At 43.4% G+C, this 22,645-nt stretch overlaps 1 non-coding gene across 1 annotated transcript; it reads right to left on the bottom strand.

The window, feature by feature from the left end:
* Positions 1–1,022: 1,022 nt before the first annotated feature.
* TRNAI-AAU lies at positions 1,023–1,096 on the bottom strand. Its single transcript has one exon. It is a non-coding gene; the product is annotated as a tRNA-Ile (tRNA).
* Positions 1,097–22,645: the final 21,549 nt, after the last annotated feature.

The following is a 22,645-nucleotide window of genomic DNA, read 5'->3' as shown; positions in this document are numbered from 1 at the left end:
TGGTTTGGTATGGTCCACATCGAGAACGGCTGTCAAATATAAGCCAAAGGCTAACCACAGATCCATTTTAATGCTGAGCAGTTGTGGTTGCAAGCCTGGAGCTTGGCAGAAAGCAATGTCACAAGTCTGGCTTTTTCCCGCATAGACTGAACCCTCACCCTCAAAGCTACAAACACAACAATTTAACCAACTAAGCGATCAACTAGGGGAAGAATCAATATGATCTCTTTCAAAAGCTTAAAATATGTCAAAATAGTATCATCTCAGAAAGTTTTTTTTGCAAAATAATACAAGATATTATCGAATTCTTATTTTCCCCATTCCTAAAATCACCCACGCACCTCACTGAATTTCCTTTAAAAACTCTCCATCCTGGCCTGGCGCGGTGGCTCATGCCTGTAATCTCAGTACTTTGGGAGGCCAAGGCAGGAGGATGACCTGAGGTCAGGAGTTCAAGACCAGCCTGGTCAACATGGCGAAACCCCGTCTCTACTAAAATACAAAAATTAACCGGGCATGGGGGTGGTTAATCCCAGCTACTTGGGGGGCTGAGGCAGGAGAATTGCTTGAACCTGGGAGGTGGAGGTTGCAGTGAGCCAAAATTGTGCCACTGCACTCCAGTCTGGGCGTCAGAGCAAGACTCTGTCTCAAAAACAAACAAAACAAACAAACAAACAAAACCCTCCTCATCCTAACTGGTATCTTATTTCTTCAAAAGAACAGAAAACGTACAAATCTAATGCTTGTCTAGCTATTGCAACCACATTTACAAATGTATAGGCAGAACTCCGGAGTTGGATGTAAGACCATAGTATACAAGCTAGGTGGGGTCGATTTAAAAAAAAAAAAAAAAAAAGTGAAGTAAAGAAAAAAATTCCTGTCTAGTTAGTGCAACTACATTTATAAATGGATAGGCGAGGCTCTGGAGTTTGATGTAAAACCGAACTTTACAAGGAACATGTGGTCGGTTTAAAGTAAAAACGAAAAAGGAAGGGAGGGGAAAAAAAGAAAAAACAACCAAGTGGCCCGTACGGGGCTCGAACCCGCGACCTTGGCGTTATTAGCACCACGCTCTAACCAGCTGAGCTAACCGGCCGCCTCCGTGTGATGATTTCTTCTTATGTTTACTTAAATCATATCCGATCCATTTTTTTTCTTTGTAACAGAAATGTTACTTTCCCTTTTATTAATAAAATATATTTTTTTAAGAAAAGGAGAACTCCTCCCTGGAGGCACAGGTAAACCATTCTTTTTCAGGGAAAACAATCTCAAACCACTGATTCTGACTGGAGAAAACTCAGATTCAACGACCCCAAGCAGGGCTTCCTTCCCCTCACCAGGTGAAGGACTCAGAACAAACCAAAAAGCAACTCCAAGCTTGCGATCGCTGCCAGTTCCTCACGGAACCGACTGCAGAGCCGCCGCAGGACTCGGAGGGTGCTGATTCCTCTCTGCTCCTTGAGACCGTTCCAGCCAGGTGGGCTCCTCGGCCTCGGAATCTAGGAAAGTGCACTCTCGCCTCCTGGCCTCGCTGTGGTTCCGCAGTCACCAGGACCCGAAATTCACAGCTGTGCTTCCTAAGCTTGAAGCTCCACAAACGATAAAATCAGACTTGGCCCTGCAGTCCCGGGCGCCGGGCACTTGGTGAGTGCCGGGCTGGGATCGGCGTAAATGAAAGGACCAGCGGGACGGCTCTTTTATTCAAGAGTCTCTGATTCCTTACGTCTCGGGAAGATCAAGGGCCCCAAATCTAAGACAAGGGAAGTCACCATTATCTACACCCATGATAAACGCCGGTATCTGGGAGGAACTGAGCCCAGGGCTGGGTCAGGCAACTCAGCGTGTTTTCACAACTAAGTTCCTTTTCAATGACTCAACTTTCTGGTCATAAACTGTAAAAGTTGTACATCAATCCTACCCCCTCCCCCCCCAACTTCTTCTTTTTTTTCCGCAAATCCAGTTTTTACCGTATTTGCAAAAGTTTAAGTCTTAGCCAGTCGGGATCAGCTTAGATTGTGTGGTCCAACCCCAGCCAATAGGGGGAGGACACAGAAACGGGAACTGCGTTAGGATTAAAAACTCCTTCCCTCCTTTGTTTGGTGTGCTCTTGCAATTGTAACAGGCAAGGAGCACCCTTCCGCAGAAGTAAAGGTGCCTTGCTGAGGAATCTTCCTTCTAAGTGCGAGTTTCTTATGGCTACACCGAGCACTTGTTTCCAGCAGATCTTAGGGACTCGTCCGGGATCCCATTCTCCTTCAAGAGGGGCTAGCGATTATCTTTCATGGGAAGACTGTCCCACTGCCTCGTTGTGGTGGCCCCAGGAGCGGAGGATCGAGTCCCACCCGAAGTGACGAATAAATCCAGACTCTTAGCAACGCGGGCAGTAGGGAGGATCCTTAAGAATTCTGTGAGACCAGTCTGGCCAATATGGTGAAACACCATCTTTACTGAAAATACAAAAATTAGCCGGGCGTGGTGGTACGCGCCCGTAGTCCCAGCTACTTGAGAGGCTGAGGCAGGAAAATCACTTGAACCCGGGAGGCAGAGGTTGCAGTGAGCCGAGATCATGCCACTGCACTCCAATCTAGGCGACAGAGCGAGACTCCGTCTCAAAATAAATAAATTAATTAATTAAATAAAATCAAAAGGATTCCATGGCAACCACAGGTAACACTGTGCACAGACCAAGGTAAGAAAAGTCACTATTGGGGCGGCAAAGTATTCCTTGGTGGTCGGGGTCTCTGGAGGTTGAAAGTGTGTGAGTGAGACGCACCACTGGGCGAGTGCGGAGTCCAGACTTGGTTCTGTGGTCACCTCATACGGCTTAGGGCGGTTTTCCAATCAGGGGATTCTACCTACCTGCCAAGAGGACCTAAAATTCCCACAAGGGAAGCAGCCAATAAGGACGAAGTGAGTGCTCAGGAGAGTGCAAGAAACCCCCAGTGGGAAACGGGGAGGTTGAGCCTCTAAGACACTGGAGTGCAAGAGATCTCTACTCTAATATTATAGATTAAGCCTCACCAACCTCCAGGATGGGAAATACCCCAAGTAAGACAGAGACTCTAAAAGGCCAAGCAGACAATAAAATTCCCCTGACAGTCCCCTAGGCATTATGTTAAAATACTGGAAGGATAATGAAAGGACCAAACACGAGAAAAGACAGCAAATGATAAAGTACTGCTGTTTTATTTGGACTAAGGAACCCATCCTCAGACCTTCAGTCTTTTGGCCAAAGTTTGGGTCGGGCGAGGACTGGACATGCCAACTCCTGAGCCAGTATGTCAATGATAAAAGCCCAGTTTCTCAAGAGGAGATAGATTATGCTCTATGTTGGAGACAGGACCTGTCCTTCTCTACCCTCTAAAGGATGAAAAAGCAAAGCCAAACTCAAAACCCTCCAAAGACGACCTAGCTAAGTCATATTCTATATCCAAAGATACACGGGATCCTCTAGGCCACCTTGCCCCACCTACCCCTCCCCCCAAAACTCAACATCAGCCCTTCCTCCAGCTACCCCTCTGCCCCAAGCTGAAAACTCGGTCCCTCCCCCATATAACCCTTCCCCATGGGCCTTGACACCCCACACCCTGGCTGGACAGCCACTTGAACATGCCCCTCCCTTAGGAAAGCTCCAAGGGGAAATAAAACAATGCCAAAGGGATATTCAAAACTTTCCTTTTCTCTCTTCTTCAAAGAAGTCTGCTCCAACCTTTTTTCCCTTAAGGGAAGTACCACTAGGAGGAGTGAATATTGGCTTCGTAAATGCCCCCTTATCTGGTTCAGAGGTTAAAAATCTAAAAAGGGAATTCAAACCACTGTTAGATGACCCTTTTGGAGTCTCCGATCAAATTGACCAATTTCTGGGGCCACAACTGTATACCTGGGCTGAATTTAATGTCTATTCTAAGTATTCTCATCTCAGGAGAGGAAAGAACCATGATCCGCAAGGCCGCTATGATAGTCTGGGAGTGCAAGCACCCCCCTGGTCAGAATGTCCTTGCAGCAGAGCATAAATTCCTGGCCCAGAACCCTCAATGGGATAACAACAGTTCAGCTCACAGGGGAAACATGAGAGATCTCAGGGATATGATAATTAAGGGGATTCAGGAATCAGTTCTTCGAACCCAAAATATTTCCTGACCATTTAATGTACAGCAAGAGAAAGATGAAGGGCCCATGGGATTCTTAAACAGACTTAAGGAACAGATAAGAAAATATGCAGGTTTGGACATAGAGGACCCACTAGGACAAAGGATGTTAAAGCTCCACTTTGTCACCAATAGTTGGCCAGACACTATAAAGAAATTACAAAAGACAGAAAATTGGAAAGACCCTCCCATAGAGCAACTTTTAAGAGAGGTCCAAAAGGTATATGTACAGAGGGATGAGGAAAGGCAGAAGCAAAAGGCAAAAATTATACTGTCCACCCTACAACAGGGAACTTTCCAACAGGCATCCCAGGGAAATAGAACTTGTAAACCTTCTGAGTACTAGGCTGCCAGACCCTATAAAGGAAGCAAAGGGATGAAACTTGAGAATCAGGGAACCAGGAGGGAGAGAAGGAAAAACAGATGTTTCAGGTGTGGAAAGCCAGGACATTTTAAGAGGGAATGTCCTGAATGGGAGAGGGAAAAGAAAGTCCTTTCACTCATGACATTTGAAGAACAGTGGGCTCAGGGGCTCTACATCTTCCATCTTGAGTCCCACCAAGAGCCCTTGATAAATTTAACAGTGGGACCCAAATTGGAAATAGTCAGTTTTCTAGTCAATTAGGGAGCAGCTGGCTCCTGCCTATGTTTTCTCCCATCAGGTTTATCCTGTTCAGCAGAATACCTTCTGTCTCAGGAGTTAAAGGGGAAGGATTCAGAGCAAATATTCTAGAGGAAACCAAAGTCAAATATAAGAATAAGTTGGTTGCTACTAAGTTCTTGTTAATTCCTGAAGCAGGAACTAATTTATTAGGAAGGGACTTAACGTTAAAGTTAAGCATAGGCCTATATGTTAATCAAGGAAAACACCTTACTTCCTTAAACCTACTCACCACTTCAGAAGAAAGCCGCATCCATCCCAACATATGGTCGAAGGAAGGGAATCGAGGAAAGCTATGGGTTCCTCCAATTCATGTCAAATTAAAAACTCCTGGGGAAGTAGTGAAAAGAAAACAATACCCTATTCCCTTGGAAGCCAGGATAGGTTTAAAACCTGTAATTGAAAGCTTTGTCCACTATGGGCTCCTTGAACCCTGTATGCCCCCTTATAACACTCCAATATTGCCTGTAAGGAAGTGAGATGGGTCATACCAGCTAGTGCAAGACCTCCGGGCTATTTACCAAATAGTTCAGACCACCCACACTGTTGTTCCCAATCCTTACACCATTTTCAGTAGAATCCCGCACAACCACCAATGGTTCACGGTGATAGATTTAAAAGATGCCTTTTGGGCTCGCCCTTTAGCAGAGGACAGCTGGGACATATTTGCCTTTGAGTGGGAGGACCCTCACTCTGGTCGAAAACAGCAGTACCGATGGACAGTCTTGCCCCAAGGGTTCCCCAAATCAATATGATCAAATTTTAGAGCAAGTCCTAGAAAACTTCTCCCTGCCTTCATCCATATGCCTACTCAAATACGTAGATGTCCTGCTCATTTCAGGAGATAACAAGGATAAAGTAACAGCAATTTCAGTTAACTTCCTAAATTTCCTAAGGGGACAAGGATTATGGGTCTCAAAGAATAAACTCCAATTCATAGAACCTGAGGTAAAATATCTAGGACACCTAATCAGTAAAGGTGAACGAAAGATAGGACCCGAATGAATTGAAGGTATCGTATCTTTGCCTTTATCTGAAACAAAGCAGGAACTTAGGAAATTCTTAGGATTGGTTGGATATTGTCATCTGTGGATTGACTCTTATGCCTTAAAAAGAAAGTCCCTATATCAAAAACTCACTCAAGAAGGACCAGACCCCCTCCTTTGGACCCCATCAGAGATCCAACAAGTAAAAGAATTAAAACACCTACTTGTAACTGCCCCTGTTCTAACCTTGCCCTCCTTAGAACAGCCATTCCACCTTTTTGTTAATGTAAGCAAAGGAGTGGCCTTAGGGGTACTCACCCAAAAACACGGAGGCCACCGGCAGCCCGCAGTCTTTCTGTCAAAAATCCTTGACCCGGGGATGGCCCGAATGTGTCTAATTCATAGCAGCAACTGCCTTGCTAACAGAAGAAAGCAGGAAAATTACCTTTGGGGAAAACCTCATCATAAATGCCCCTCATCAAGTCAGAACCATTCCTTTTTTTTTTTTTTTTTTTTTTTTTTTTTTTGAGACGGAGTCCGGCTCTGTCGCCAGGCTGGAGTGCAGTGGCCAGATCTCAGCTCACTGCAAGCTCTGCCTCCCGGGTTCACGCCATTCTCCTGCCTCAGCCTCCCGAGTAGCTGGGACTACAGGAGCCCGCCACCTCGCCCGGCTAGTTTTTTGTATTTTTTTTTTTAGTAGAGGTGGGGTTTCACCGTGTTAGCCAGGGTGGTCTCGATCTCCTGACCATGTGATCTGCCCGTCTTGGCCTCCCAAAGTGCTGGGATTACAGGCTTGAGCCACCGCGCCGGGCCAAGTCAGAACCATTCTTAATCAGAAGTCAGGGAGATGGCTTACTGACTCAAGGATTTTGAAATATGAAGCTATCTTATTAGAGGGAGATAACCTAACACTAACCACTGACAATTCACTCAACCCCGCTGCTTTCCTAACAGGAAATCCAAACCAGGAGGAACATGAGCATAATTGCTTAGATCCAATCAGTTTTCAAACTACAGTCAGACCACATCCAGGTGCAAAACCCCCTTCCAAACAGGGTGTCACCTCTTTATAGACATCTCCTCCCGGGTCATTGAAGGAAAAAGGCCCAACGGGTACTCCGTAGTTGATAGGGAAACCCTCACAGTGGCAGAGTCAGAAAGACTGCCAAATAAGTAGTCTGCCCAAACGTGTGAACTCTTTGCATTAAACCAAGCCTTAAAATCCCTGCAGAATCAGGAAGGAACTATTTACACTTACTCCAAGTATTCCTTAGGAGTAGTCCATACCTTTAGAAAAGATCTGGACTGAACGAGGCCTCATCAATAGTAAGGGCCAAGATTTGGTCCACAAAGAATTAATTATGCAAGTACTAGAAAATCTTCAGCTGCTGGAAGAGATTGCAGTTGTCCATGTCCCAGGACACCAAAATAACCCATCTTTTGAAAGCTGGGGAAATAACCTCACAGATTAAGTAGCGAAGCAAGCTGCCTCTTCCCAAGAGGCACCCATTTTCCATCTAACCCCTTGTCTTCCCCCTCCAGTTGTGATCTCCATCTTCTCCCTGACAGACCAAGAGAAACTTAAGAAAATAGGAGCTAAGGAAAGCCCAGAGGGGAAGTGGGTGTGAAAAGATGGAAGGGAAATGCTGTCTAAACCCCTCATGAGGGAAGTACTGTCACAGCTTCACCAAGGAACTCAATGGGATCCTCAAGCTGTGTGCAAGGCAGTCCTTAGAGTCTATGGATGTGTAGGGACATATACCCTCACTAGGCAAGTGGCGAATGGTTGCAAGTGGTGGATGGTGCAGAAAAACTAATAAGCAAACCCTAAAGAGGCGACCTCCTGGGGGAAGAAACCCAAGGATGAGGCCGTTCCAAAGCATCCAAGCTGACTAAAGGGAAATGCTCCCAACAGGCTATCTTAAGTATTTACTAGTAATAGTTGACTATCTCACCCACTATTCCCAAGCACAACAACCAGTAATGCAATCAAAGCCCTGTTGGAACATATCATACCCAGGTTTGGACTAATAAAGAACACTGATCTGGACAATGAAACCCACTTCACTGCACACATCTTTAAGGGACTAACCCGAGTACTAGGAATAAAATGGGAATATCATACTCCCTGGCACCCCCCCTCATCAGGGAGGGTTGAAAGAATGAATCAAACTCTAAAAAATCACCTAACCAAATTAATCTTGGAAACTCAGTTACCATGGACAAAATGCCTTTCCATTGCCTTACTAAGAATCTGAACTGCCCCTCGAAAAGATGTTGGCCTGTCCCCTTATGAAATGGTCTATAGGCTGCCTTATCTAAATTCCACTACTGACTACATTTGAAACAAAAGATCAGTTTCTCAAAAACTATATATTTGGTCTGTTTTCCACCCTTTCCTCCCTCAGGACTCAAGGCCTCTTAGCATAAACTCCACCCCTCGAATTCCCAGTTCACCAACACCAGCCTTATCAAAAGTTGGAAAGAGGGAAAGCTCGAACCAACCTGGGAGGGACCTTATCTAGTACTCCTAATGACTGAAACAGCAATCTGAATGGCTGAAAAGGGATGGACCCACCACACTCGAGTAAAAAAGACCCCACCCCTTGCAAAGTCATGGACTGTCGTTCGACAGTCCCCAAACTAACATTCAAAAGGGTTTAATCTGTCTTTTTCTTCTTCCCTCAGCTACCCAAGGATGTCTTATCATCAGTGTAACCCAATTACCCTCCCCCGAAACGATTACATTTGATGCCTGTCTTGTCATGCCCAGCAGGGATCTCCAAAGTAAAAGACAGCTAGCCTCTTCTGAAAAGTACCTTTGTCCCTCCAGGATAGACTGTACTGCCTACAAAACTGACACTTGCACGAACGGGCATGAACCTGGCATTGGTGGTTTTGCTATACTTGGGGAGATGTTATATGGACTAGCAAGTGTCAGGGCTGGACCTCCTCAGAGGGTTGCACCACCCTAAAACCCTACCTCCACTTCACCAAAGGAACCACCCCCTCTAATTGCCAATCTCACCATTGCAACCCAGTACTTATCTCTATTAAGATCCCTACCTCCACCAACCCTACACCCACTTTAGAGCGCTTTTACAGCCTAGGAGCAGATGTCATTGGAAAGGACCCTATAGGCTTCTTTGAAATGTGCTTTGCTCCTCCTTCTCCATCTTCCACCATTACCCCCTCCCACACATTCGAACCATTTCTCGCTTCATGCCGAATGACAAAACCAAAGTAGCTATAGTAGACGTCAAGGACTTGAAGCAAACCCTAGCCATAGAAACCAGGTATCAAGATATGAATGCCTGGCTGGAATGGATTAAATATTCCATTTGCATTCTAAATAAAAGTGATTGTTACACTTGTGCAACGGGCAGGCCATGAAACCCAAATTTTTCCCTTCCCACTTGGATGGGCCAACCAACCAGGAATGGATTGTATGGTAGGTCTCTTCCAGCACCCCACAGCCTGGGGAAACAAGTCATGCACCATCTTTCACTACTTTTCCCAAAGATAAAGAGCCCTATGGAACAGCCCCCAAGGGCCCTTCAATCTCCAGCTCTCAATGCCAATTTTACCTTGTGTCTCTCACGGCAAGGGAAACATTTGACATTCCTTGGAAACCTGACGGGATGCAGTGGGCCTAAACTTTTTCAAGAACTAACCACTCAGTCAGCCCCAGTCTATCCCTGAGCAGATGTGTAGGACCTAGTCTATCCCTGAGCAGTATTGTGGGGGACCAACATTGAGTACACTGCCAAGCAACTGGAGCAGCACTTGCGCTCTAATCCAATTAGCCATTCCTTTCACCTTGGCATTTCATCAACCAGACAGGAAGCAAGTAACCCGAAGAAAAAGAGAAGCCCCTTTTTATTCTTTGACCTGCACGTTACATAGAGAGTATCGGGGTCCCACAGGGGGTACCAAATGAATTCAAAGCTTAAAACCAAATAGCCACCAGATTTGAGCCTATCTTATTCTGGTGGTCCACTATTAACAAAAATGTAGAGTGGATAAATTATATATACTACAATCAACAGCAATTTGTTAATTATACCAGAGATGCCATAAAAGAAATAGCTGAACAGTTAGGCCCTACCAGCCAGATGGCCTGGGAAACTAGAATAGCCCTTGACATGATATTACCTGAAAAGGGCAGAGTCCGAGTCATGATCGGGGTCCAGTGTTGTACTTTTATTCCTAATAATACAGCCCCCAGCAGGACAATCACAGAAGCCTTACAAGGCCTTACCACCCTAGCAAGTGAATTAGCAGAAAACTCTGGAATAGATGACCCCTTTATGGGCCTGATGGAAAGGTGGTTTGGAAAATGGAAGGGACTCATGACCTCAATCTTTACCTTCCTCGCAATTGTTACAGATGTTCTCATCCTTGTGGACTGCTGTATCATACCTTGTATTCATGGGTTAACCCAAAGGCTCATAGAAGCAGCTCTCACAAAAACCTCCCCCACTTCTCCCCCTCTGTACTCAGATAAGCTCTTGCTCCTAGATAATCAAGAAGAACAAAAAAAACAAATCCTGCTGAAGAAATTCGAAGAGGAAGAACTGTAAAAAGGAAGAGGGGAAATGGTTGGGACAAACAAGTTCCTCTTCAAAGACTCAACTTTCTGGTCATAAGTTGTAAAAGTTGTAAATCAGTCCTACCCACTGCCGCCCCCCCGCCCTGCACCTCTTCTTTTCATAAATTGCGGGTTTACCCTATTTGGAAAAGTTTAAGTTTTAGCCAATCAGGATCAGCTTTGATTGTGCAGTCCAACCCCAGCCAATAGGGGAAGGACACAGAAACAGGAACTGCATTAACATTACAAACTCCTTCCCTCCCTTGTTCAGTGTGCTCTTGTGATTGTAACAGGCCCAAGCAGCACCCTTCTACAGAAGTAAAGGTGCCTTGCTAAGGAATTTTCTGTCTAAGCATGGGTTTCTTTGGGCTACAATGAGCACTTGTTTCCAACAATAGGGAGGAGGTGGTAAATATCTGACGTTGCAAGGGTTCTCCTCAGGCAAGGGCCTGATCCACCCGCCCACAGTGGTAAACCCAGAGAGGGGCCAGTAGAGCCCCTGAGTCACCCCGTGCCTGCTGTCTTGTGGACCCTACAACTCTCCCATTTCTTTTCTACTTTTCTACTCCCTTGATTCATCTGAAGTTATTGACTCATTTACTCTCCCTCTCTCTCTCTCTGTTTATATACACATATGCGTCTCAGACTTGAAGGATATTTTTTCCCTTTTTTTGTTTTGTTTTTGAGAAAGGAGAGCTATATCTTTCAATGAGCCAGGTCAACTATTTACTTATTTTTGTTATGTAACTTGTAAATTTTGTTTTTAATTTAAGGATAGGCACAAGATTGACTGGGCGCAGTGGCTTACGCCTGTAATCCCAACACTTTGGGAGTCTGTGGCAGGCAGATCACGAGGTCAGGAGATTGAGACCATCCTGGCCAACATTGTGAAACCCTGTCTCTACTAAAATACAAAAAAAATTAGCCAAGCGTGGTGGCACGCGCTCATAGTCCCAGCTACTCAGGAGGCTGAGGCAGGAGAACAGTGTGAACCTGAGAAGCCGAGGTTGCAGTGAACTGAGATCGCACCACTGCATTCCAGCCTGGGCAACAGAACAAGACTCCATCTCAAACAAACAAACAAAAACAAAAACAAAAAGACAGGCACAAGATCATGTTTCTTATCTTTAGCACACTTCATTAACTTTGTTTCTGCATCTACCATGTGAAATAGTAGTTGTCTTTATTTGCTTTGTTGACTAGTAGAAATCTGATGGAAGGTGAGTGGTAAAACCAAAATTATTATTTTTTTACTACAGTACTTCTCAGTAGTATCTTCTCTTCTCTTTGTGCTTTAATGCCCCTCCTCCAGCTTTCTAAACCCTGAGAGATCGAGCTCTGCTTACCCACCAGAGTGTCAGCTGTTTGGGTTGCTGGACAATCTCTTGAAGGTCTGTTGGGAAAAAACTTATGGGGTACCTGCATAAACTGGCAATAAAAATATGGGACAATAATTGTGGAAAGTCACAAGAGGCCTCTGAAGAGGAAAGCCTTCCTATCACCATTAAGTTCCCATGCTCTGAGCACAACCTGCTCTCTTATCTATAAACACTGTGTTGAAGGAGAAAGACACTCCTTTGAAGCACTGGAATGTAGACAGACGTACAGGCTCCTAGTTAAGCCTGCTCCCACTAGCTACTCTCTGATAAGTTAAAGATATGCTGTTTGAGCACAAAGGAGATTCATTTAAACCGTTATTGCTATAGGTTACGCTTATAACACACTGCCTCCCTTTCGCCATTTCACCCTAAATGTCTGCTTTTTAGATCTAAGTGATTGTACTCAATAAATAAGTGTAGAGACCAGAGCCTGGTGCCTTTTGCGGCCTCCATTTTGCAGTTGGTCCCCTGGCCCCCACTCTTTACCTGTCTCTTCTCATTCCTTTGTCACCACCGGACTTTAGGTACCCTACGGGTGGTATTGAGGCAGGTCCCCAACATTCTGGTGCCCAACATGGGACTCGAAAGCGTGTGGTGAAGGAATGCTCGAGCACGTGAAACAGAGGGCTGATGGACAAAGGACTCCCGAGGGCAAAAAAGTTTTTAAGCTCTGCAGGTAAGCAGGGCACTTGGAGAAAGCCAGGGACACAATGGGGAAAACTGAAAGTAAGTACACCATGTATATGAGCTTGCTAGGGCGGCTCTTGAAGCATGGTGGGGTAAAAGTTGGTACAAAAAATCTTATGAATTTATTTCATGTTGTGGAACAATTTTGCCCTTGGTTCCCTAAACAGGGAACTTTGAAATTAAAAGATTGGGAAAGAGTTGGAAAGGACTTTTAAAATGCACATAGAGAAGGAAAGGAAATTCCTCTGCCTGTTTGGTCAGTTTGGTCATTGGTACGTGCAGTACTGGAGACTTTTCAGAAAAACGATGAGGCTGAGTCAGAGAAAGAGAGAGAGGAGTTTGATTATCAGGATTCTGAAACGTCTCTACCAAGTACTAGCCAAAAGGAGTGTCCAGAAGTAATTTATGCCAATCCCCACAGTCTTCCTAAACCTATTCAGCAATTCATTCAGCCCACGGTTCCTCTAGAGGAATGTTCGGAATGGCCACCTCCTCCTCAGCTGAGTGAGCACTGGGAGAGGGAGCCCAAGACTCGGCTCGCCATGCCCATTATTGCCCGACTCACAGTTCATTATGGAGAGGGGGCAATTCAGGTTCACCCTGCAGTTCATTACAAGGAAGGAGCAATTTCCCTTAAAATGGATGACCCAGCACCCTGTCTGGGTCGAACAGTGGCCTCTCCCTAAGGAAAAGTTGGGCATGCTTTATGAAATAGTTAAAGAACTACTAGAAAAAGGATGTATTTCACCCACTTTCTCTCTTTAGAATTCCCCAGTATTTGTAATAAGAAAAAGTCTGGTAGATGGCACATGCTGACCGACTTGCGAGTGGTCAATGCTGTAATTCAACTGATGAGAGCCTTACATCCCCCACTATGGGCTCCCATCCCCTACTATGCTCCCTAAAGACTCACTGCTCATTATTACAGATTTAAAAGACTGCTTTTTTACAATTCCTTTAGCAGAGGCAGATTTCGAAAAATTTGCCTTTACCATCCCTGCCATTAATAACAAAGAACCAACCTGCAGCCAGATATCATTAGAAGTTTCTACTCCAGGGTATGTTAAACAGTCCCACAATTTGTCAAACTTTTTTAGGCAGAACTATCCAGTTCTGGAATTGAGAGATCAATTTCCAGATGTGTACAGCAAAAAAAATACAGACCAACTTATTCAATGTTATTCATCTTTACAAAAGGCAATTACAAACACTGAATTGCTTATAGCACCTGACAAAATTCAAACAACCACTCCTTTTCAGTATTTGGGGATGCAAGTAAAGGATAGAGCCATTAAGCCTCAAAAGGTTCAAATTAAAACAGATTATTTAAAAACCTTAAATGATTTTCAAAAATTGTTAGGAGATATTAATTGTATTCGGCCCACCTTAGGAATTCCTACTTATGCTATGTCTAATCTCTTCTCAATATTCAGGGGAGATTCCAACTTACACAGTAAAAGAGAACTAACACCCGAGGCCATAAAGAGTTAAAAATAATTGAAGAAAAAAATTCAACAAGCCCAGGTCAGTAGGATTGTCTCAGACTTGCCTTTACAATTCATTGTGTTCCCTACTTCACACTCCCCAATGGGGGTTATTGCTCAAAATAATGATTTAGTTAAATGGTCTTTTTTTGCCACATAATACCATAAAAACACTTACAGTATATTTAGATCAGATGGTAATTCTAATTGGAGAGGCTTGTATACACATTGTTAAACTTTGTGGCACTGAACCCAATAAGATTATAGTTCCATTAAATAAAAATCAGGTTAAACAGGCATTTATTAACTCAGTTACATGGCAAGTTAATTTAACAGAATTTGTTGGACGTATTGATAATCATTATCCTAAAAATAAAATTTTCCAGTTCTTAAAATTAACTGCATGGGTTCTTCCAAAAATTACTTGTGATGCTCTCTTGGAAGGAGCCATGACTGTTTTACTGTTGGGTCTAGTAAGCACAAAAAAGGGACAGTCTGGTGGAGACCACATAATCCAATCACTAGATCTGAACTTACTAACATTCAAAAAGCTAAGGTTATTCTGTTTATTTATTAAAGAACTTTTACAGCCTTAAGTTCGCTCTGGAGCCCACTGTGTGTGCTCTTTTTCTTCAACTTGAGCAATTGCTAGACGAAGGTATACCTCCTATTTTCATTACACACATTCGAGCCCACAGCTCTCTGCCTGGCCCATTGGCTTATGGCAATAATCAAGCAGACCTTCAGGTTATGACATCACTGCTTGACCAAGCCACCCAATCACATCAATTTTTCCACCAAAACTGAAAAACTTATCTAAATAATTTCAACTTACACAGAGGCTGGCTAAGCAAATTATCCTACAATGCCCAGAGTACCAGCTCACAGGCATATCTCCTCCTTCAACAGGTGTTAACCCTAGAGGATTAGAACCTAATCCATTGTGGCAAACAGGTGTTAAACACATCCCCAAATTTTGGAAACTAAGATGTGTACATATAGCCATTGTTACCAACACTCATCTAATTATTACACATTAAAAAAAAGAAAAAAGTAAAGAAAAAAGACTAAAAGAGACAAGGATCAAAACAAGATGCAAAAAAAAAAGACTAGGAAAAAAATTAAGTAGAAAAAAGAAAAAAAAATTGGCTGGTTGCGGTGGCTCATGCCTGTAATCACAGCACTTTGGGAGGCTGAGGCGGGCGGATCGTGAGGTCAGAAAATCAAGACCATCCTGGCCAACATGGTGAAACCCCATCTCTACCAAAACCACAAAAAATTAGCCAGGCATGGTGGTGGGTGCCTGTAGTCCCAGCAACTCAGGAGGCTGAGGCAGGAGAATGGCGTGAACCCAGGAGGCAGAGGTTGCAGTGAGCCAATATAGTGCCACTGCACTCCAGCCTGGGTGACAGAGTGAGACTCCGTCTCAAAAAAAAAAAAAATTAAGAAAGTTATAAAAATGTACCTTTAGTTAAAAGAAAAAAAAGTTATAAAACACAAAATTTAAGATGTTAAAAATTGTCTGTGAAAATCGTGAAAAATGTTGTTAAAAAATTTATACAAAAAAGGTTGTATAATTTTTGTTTCAAAGGTCTAAGCAGGCCGGGCGCAGTGGCTCATGCCTGTAATCCCAGCACTTTGGGAGGCCGAGGCAGGCAGATCACGAGGTCAGGAGATCGAGACTACCCTGGCTAACACGGTGAAACCCCATCTCTACTAAAAATAAAAAAATATATTAGCCGGGTGTGGTGGTGGTCGCCTGTAGTCCCAGCTACTCCGGAGGCTGAGGCAGGAGAATGGCATGAACCTAGGAGGTGGAGCTTGCAGTGAGCCAAGATCGTGCCACTGCACCTCCAACCTGGGTAACAGAGCAAGATTCCATCTCAAAAAAATAATAATAATAAAATAAAAATAAAAGTCTAAGCAAATTTTAAACTGATAATTGTAAAAAATTCTGTGTGTAAACACATTTGCTAAAGTTAAAAAGGTATCATCCAGTTTTTCTATAAACTAAACATTAAAATAAAACACAAGTCTTTCTTTTTTTTTTTTTGAGACGGAGTCACGCTCCTTTGCCCAGGCTGGAGTGCAGTGGCGCGGTCTTGGCTCACTGTGAGCTCCGCCTCCCGGGTTCACACCATTCTCCTGCCTCAGTCTCCCGAGTAGCTGGGACTACAGGTGCCTGCCACCATGCCCGGCTAATTTTTTTTGTATTTTTAGTACAGACGGGGTTTCACCATGTTAGCCAGGATGGTCTCAATCTCCTGACCTTGTGATCCACCCACCTTGGCCCCTCAAAGTGCTGGGATTACCAGTATGAGCCACTGCGCCCGGCCCACAAGTTTTTCTTAAAACACTAACCTGCTCTTTAAAGACTGTAAAAAGTCTGTTAGCACAAGCACCACCCCTAAAACTTCCACTACCAGCTTAAAAACTATGTCCTCATCAAAGGATGAAAAGAGGAAAAAAAATTCGAGCCAGCTTAAAAAAGACCCTACAGAAACTGCAGCCTCAACAATGTGGCTTCTGCAAACAACACAGGCCCCAGACATTAAGCTGAAAAAATGGAAGACTAAGCCAAATAATTTATTCATTTTTAATTTTCTCATTTTGCCTACTATCTATACCTGCTACACTCTATTAAGCTCATACCTTAAATCTGCCTTTCTTCTGCCCTGTTACTTTAACAAACACCCCCTTCTCAGATTCTAATAACATAACTGCTTGGCTAAAATAAATTAACATACCCCCAATGGGGTTCCTCATTAATAACATATAGTAAATTAAGATGCCAAGTAACTCTACAGGTCACTTTTTGACTGGAAAAAAATGTTGCTAATTATACTCATGTTTGTTTTCTGTTATTTACTAATTCTAGGATGCAAAGCTCAAATAAGAGCAGTGACCTCCTCACCTGACAAACTTGTGGCTACAACAGACCAAAATTATACCTATTGGGCATATGTCACATTTCCGCCTTTAATTAGGCCTGTCACTCGGTTGGAACCCCCAGTTGAGGTTTATGTTAATGATAGTGTTTGGATGTCTAAGCCTACAGATACTCATAGGCCCTCTCACACAAAAGAGAAAAAAATGTTAATAAATGTGTCCATAGGTTATCAATTCCCCCCTCTTTGCATAGGGCTGGCTATTGGTTGCCTAAAAGGCTACCGACAACGTTGGCTAGTTAAAATTCCACGTCATAATCAAAGATCAGTATCCTATTATTTATTTTCTGGCTAGAGCCTGGATCATTCACAGAGTTTGGTTCAATTGAAACAGTTTAAGCCCAAAAAAAAGAGGTGTCAACAACTTCAACAATGGTCAAAAGATTTAGAAATATTAATTTTTTTTTTTTTTGAGACAGAGTCTCGCTCTGTCTCCCAGGCTGGAGTGCAGTGGCACGATCTCGGCTCACTGCAAGCTCCGCCTCCCGGGTTTACGCCATTCTCCTGCCTCAACCTCCCGAGTAGCTGGGACTACAGGCGCCTGCTACCTCACCTGGCTAGGGTTTTTTTTTGTATTTTTTAGTAGAGACGGGATTTCACCGTGTTAGCCAGGATAGTCTCAATCTCCTGACCTCGTGATCCGCCCGTCTCAGCCTCCCAAAGTGCTGGGATTACAGGCTTAAGCCACCGTGCCTGGCCAGAAATATTAATTTTTAAAGAATTTGCATCACTAATCACACTGAGGTACTGCAAAATAATTCCTATGGAATCGTCATTAATTGGTCCCCTAAGGGGACATTTACAGTTAATTGTACCAATCAAATTAATAGATGCAAAACAAAACTAAAACAAATTTTATACTATCAAAGAAATGACACTACTTACACTAAAAATCGTGCTCATTTTCCCATAATTTGGACCAATTTTAGTATGGCCGGCCCACATTCAAAAATGATTAATCCAATAATAGGCCCTAAACATCCCAAATTATAAAAGTTAATAATGGCCCAATCTCATATTCCGGTTTAAAAAGAAAAATATTATCTTGATAGAGAAGGTGAGAGACTTCAATTTGTGTATCAGTTTTCTTCCAACCGAATGGTGCCCATTCAGAGTTGTGTCAAGCCTCCTTTTACACTGATGATCGAAAATATTAATATTCAACCTAATTCTCTAACTATTACTTGTCAAAACTGTCACATTTCACCTGTATTGATTCCACATTTGGTGTGAAGACATCTGTGTTGCTGATGAGGGCTAAAGAAGAAGTTTGGATACAGATCTGTGTCAATAGATGTTAGGAAGCCTCTCCTTCCATTCATATCGTCACAAGAATGTTAAGAGGAGTGTTTACCAAAACAAAAAGATTTATTTTTACCCTTATAGCAGTAATTATGGGCCTTATTGCAGTCACAGCTACTGCTGTGGCTGCTGAAATTGCTTTACACTCCTTTGTTCAAACTACAAAATATGTAAATAATTGACAAAAAAATTCCTCAAAATTGTGGAATTCTCAGACCCGGATAGACCAACAAGTAACAAATCACATAAATGATCTTAGACAGACTGTTATTTAGATAGAAGATCATACAATGAGCTTAGAGCATTGATTACAAATACAATGTGATTAAAATACTTCTAATTTCTACATAACTCCCTGTTCATATGATACTACTAAACATCATTTAAAAAAATGTTAGACGCCATCTAGAAAAAAAGAAATAAAAATTTAACATTAGATTGTAGATCCAGCCCTACAGGGCCTGTGGGTGTTTTCTTCATGTGCAGAGATGAGAGATCATAGAAAAATAGACACGAGACAAAGAGATAGAAGAAAAGACAGCTGGGCCCAGGAGACCACTACCACCAATGTGTGGAGTCCAGTAGTGGCCCTGAACACACTGAGAGAGAAATTCTCACTGGGTGCCAGATGTAGGGTCCAGCTCTACAGAGCCTGTGGGTTTTGTCTTCGTGTGTGGAGACAAGAGATACTAGAAAAATGAAGACACAAGATAAAGAGATAGAAGAAAAGACAGCTGGGCCCAGGGAACCACCTACCACCAATGCATGGAGTCTGTTAGTGGCCCCGAATGCCTGGACGAACTGCTATTTATTGTATACAAGGCAAGGGGGCAGGGTAAGGAGTGTGAGTCATCTCAAATGATTGATAAAGTCAAGCAAGTCATGTGTTCATGTGACAGGGGGCCTTTCCCTTTGTGGTAGCCAAAGCAGAGAGGGAGGACAGCATATGCCAGCATTTCTTCTTTGCACTTATCAGAGAGATGAAAGACTTTAATACTTTCACTAATTCTGCTACTGCTGTCTTCTAAGAACTTAAAAGGAGGAGCCAGGTGTATAGGCAGAACATAAAAGTGGACAAGGAGTGTGACCTTTGAAGCACAGCACCCCAGGGAGATGTCTAAGCCTCCAGATGACTGCAGGCAGGCCTGGCTAATGTCAGGCCTCCAACAAGAGCTGGTGGAGCAGAGTGTTCTCTAACTCCCCCAGGGAAAGAGAGACTCCGTTTCCTGGTCTGCTAAGTAATGGATGCCTTCCCAGGCACTGGCGCTACCACTAGACCAAGGAATCCCCAAGTGGCCCTTATCCGCGTGTGATAGAGGGCTCACACTCTTGTCTTCCAGTCACTTCTCACAATGTCCCTTCAGCTCCTAACTCTGTATGACCTGGTTTTTCTTTGGTAATAATAATAATACAAAGATTAATACTAAAAACTAATGATTGATAATATCTGTATATAATCATCTCTGTATTCTATTTCTAATATAACTTTGTCTTGTCTTATCCTAACTATTTTCTTTATTATATTGGAACAGGTTGTGCCTTCAATCTCTTTTCTCAGCACCTGGGTGACTTTCTGCCCACATTAGATATAGGCAAATTAAAAGAACAGGTTTTTAAAGCATCTCAGGCTCATTTAACTCTTCTGCCTGGGACTGACATTCTCACTGAAGCTACTGATGGACTTTCAAACATAAACTCTCTTAAATTGATTAAGAACATTAGAGGATCAACTATTGCAAATTTTGCTTTAATGTGTATCTGTTTATACTGTTTACTTTTCGTCTACAAATACAGAAGATGCCTCTGGAGAGAGACCAGACACTATGAACAAGCCTTAACAACAATGGTGGCGGTTTAAAAAAAAAAGTGGGGCATATTGGGAAAAGGGCTTGTGGGGTGCCTGCATAAACCGGCAATAAAAATATGGGACAATAAGTTGTGGAAAGCCACAAGAGACCTCTGAAGAGGAAAGCCTTCCTATCACCATTATGTTCCCATGCTCTGAGCGCAACATGCTCTCTTACCTATAAACACTGTGTTGAAGGAGAAAGACACTTCTTTGAAGCATTGGAATGTAGGCAGATGTGCAGGCTCCTAATTAAGCCTGCTCCCACTAGCTACTCTCCGATAAGTTAAAGATATGCTGTTTGAACACAAAGGAGACTCATTTAAATCACTATTGGTATAGATTATGCCTATAACACACTGACTCCCTTTCACCATTTTACCCTAAACATCTGCTTCTTAGATCTAAGTGATTGTATTCAATAATAGTGTGGAGACGAGAGCTTGGTACCTTTTGCAGCCTCCATTTTGCAATTGGCCCCCTGGCCCCCACTCTTTATACACTCTTAACCTGTCTCTTCTCATTCCTTCCTCGCCACCAGACTTCAAGTACCCTATGGGTGGTGATGAGGCTGGTCCCCATCAAAGATCTCTCTCCACTTAGAAAGCTTTGAAGGGGTTTCTCTCAGCTCTCCAGTCCTGGCACTTGGCAGCAGAAATACAAAGTGCCCTAGATTGATTTCTGTTAGTTTTATGGTCATGCTCCCTAACTTCAAAAGACTTTGCACTTGGGGATGCCTCAGTGGATATTCCTCTCCACTTTCCAGCCTGCCCCTTCACCTTCTTTTGGGATACTCTCCTCTAGCAGAGACAACTGGCAATGGTTTTTTGGCTACTTGGAATTCTGTGCTTGGGTCAAGTAGGCCCACAGGCAAATCTTAAACATCTTTTTGAGTTTTGATGGCTTTTTCCTCATTTAGTATTCAAGGGTTTCTCTTCCTCTGCTTGTCTGCCCATCTGCCAGGAACAAGGGCAGCTAGAAACCTCTTTTCTCATATGAAGACCTCTTTCTAGGTGGAATTTGATTAGATTTCCTTGTACCAATTCCCTGGTGGGTTCAGAAAATCTACTATTTTGTAACTTATGCTCTTGCTTTAGTTATTAAATTGAGAGAAACAGACTCTTGCAATTTTCTACAACTTAACTAGGAATGAAATTCAGTGGGGTGTATTTTTAAATATATTTCCAGATTTCTGTGCCAAAATGCCTTTTGTCATGTATTGAAACTATTTCCTTTAAGATATATAGCAACTGCCTCGCCACTCTCATTTAAAAAACTAACGGTTTGAGGGTCCACTTCATGCCAGATGCTTTGCATGTTGTTTTAGGTAAACTTTAAATCACACTTCATTGATCCAAGAGATATTAAAATAGCCGTTATTGTTCTTATATTTAAGTTATGCAAAGTCACAAATAATGTCAACATGATGACACAAAAACATCAAGAAGTAAAATGGCCAACTGCCTACAGCTGCGTTCCTAAGCTTTACTTAGACTTCTAGATGAACCTGCTAGGCACATACAGAGTGACAGGATGTCACACAAGTGTTTGGATACATTTCAGAAAGTTACCTTTAATAGTATCCATTGACTACACTGATGTTTACTGAGAACCTGACATAATCCAGTCTAGTCTTTTTTTTTTCTTTTTTTTTTTTTGAGACGGAGTCTCGCTCTGCCGCCCAGGCTGGAGTGCAGTGGCCGGATCTCAGCTCTCTGCAAGCTCCGCCTCCCGGGTTCATGCCATTCTCCTGCCTCAGTCTCCCGAGTAGCTGGGACTACAGGCGCCCGCCACCGCGCCCAGCTAGTTTTTTGTATTTTTTAGTAGAGACGGGGTTTCAACGTGTTAGCCAGGATGGTCTCGATCTCCTGACCTCGTGATCCGCCCGTCTCGGCCTCCCAAAGTGCTGGTATTACAGGCTTGAGCCACCGCGCCCGGCCTCTTTTTTTTCTTTTTTTTCTTTTTTTCTTTTTTTTTTTGGAGACGGAGTCTTGCTCTATCGCCCAGGTTGGAGTGTAGTGGCACAATCTTGGTTCACTGCAACCTCCGCCTCCCAGGTTCAAGCAATTCTCCTGCCTTAGCCTCCCAAGTACCCAGGCTACTGTCCAGCTAATGGGAAGGCACGCATTACTTAGCAGACTGGGAAAGGGAGTCTCTCTTTCCCCGGGGGAGTTAGAGAACACTCTGCTCCACCAGCTCTTGTTGGAAGCCTGACATTAGCCAGGCCTGCCTGCAGTCATCTGGAGGCTTAAACATCTCCCTGGGGTGCTGTGCTTCAAAGGTCACACTCCTTGTCCACTCCCACCATGCCCAGCTAATTTTTTGTATTTTTGTAGAGACAGAGTTTCACCGTGTTGTCCAGGCTGTTCTCGAACTCCTGAACTCAGGCAATCCGCCTGCCTCAGCCTCCCAAAGTGCTAGGATTACAGGCATGAGCCACCACACCTGGCCGATCCAGTTCATGGTGGAGGCCTCTATAACATGGCGGAGGCCTCTATAACAAAATACAGATTAAACAAGAGGAGAGCATACAAGTGTATTTAACATAAGTTTTGTGTGATATGAGAGACTAGAAATGAAGACCCAAAGAAACAGGGAAACATTTGTAGTTTT

The sequence above is a fragment of the Papio anubis genome, chromosome 6 (assembly GCF_008728515.1).
Source record: "Papio anubis isolate 15944 chromosome 6, Panubis1.0, whole genome shotgun sequence".
Classification (NCBI taxonomy): Eukaryota; Metazoa; Chordata; class Mammalia; order Primates; family Cercopithecidae; genus Papio; species Papio anubis.
The sequence above is the reverse complement of the archived record's forward strand: the minus strand, read 5'-3'. Positions and strand labels throughout refer to the sequence as shown.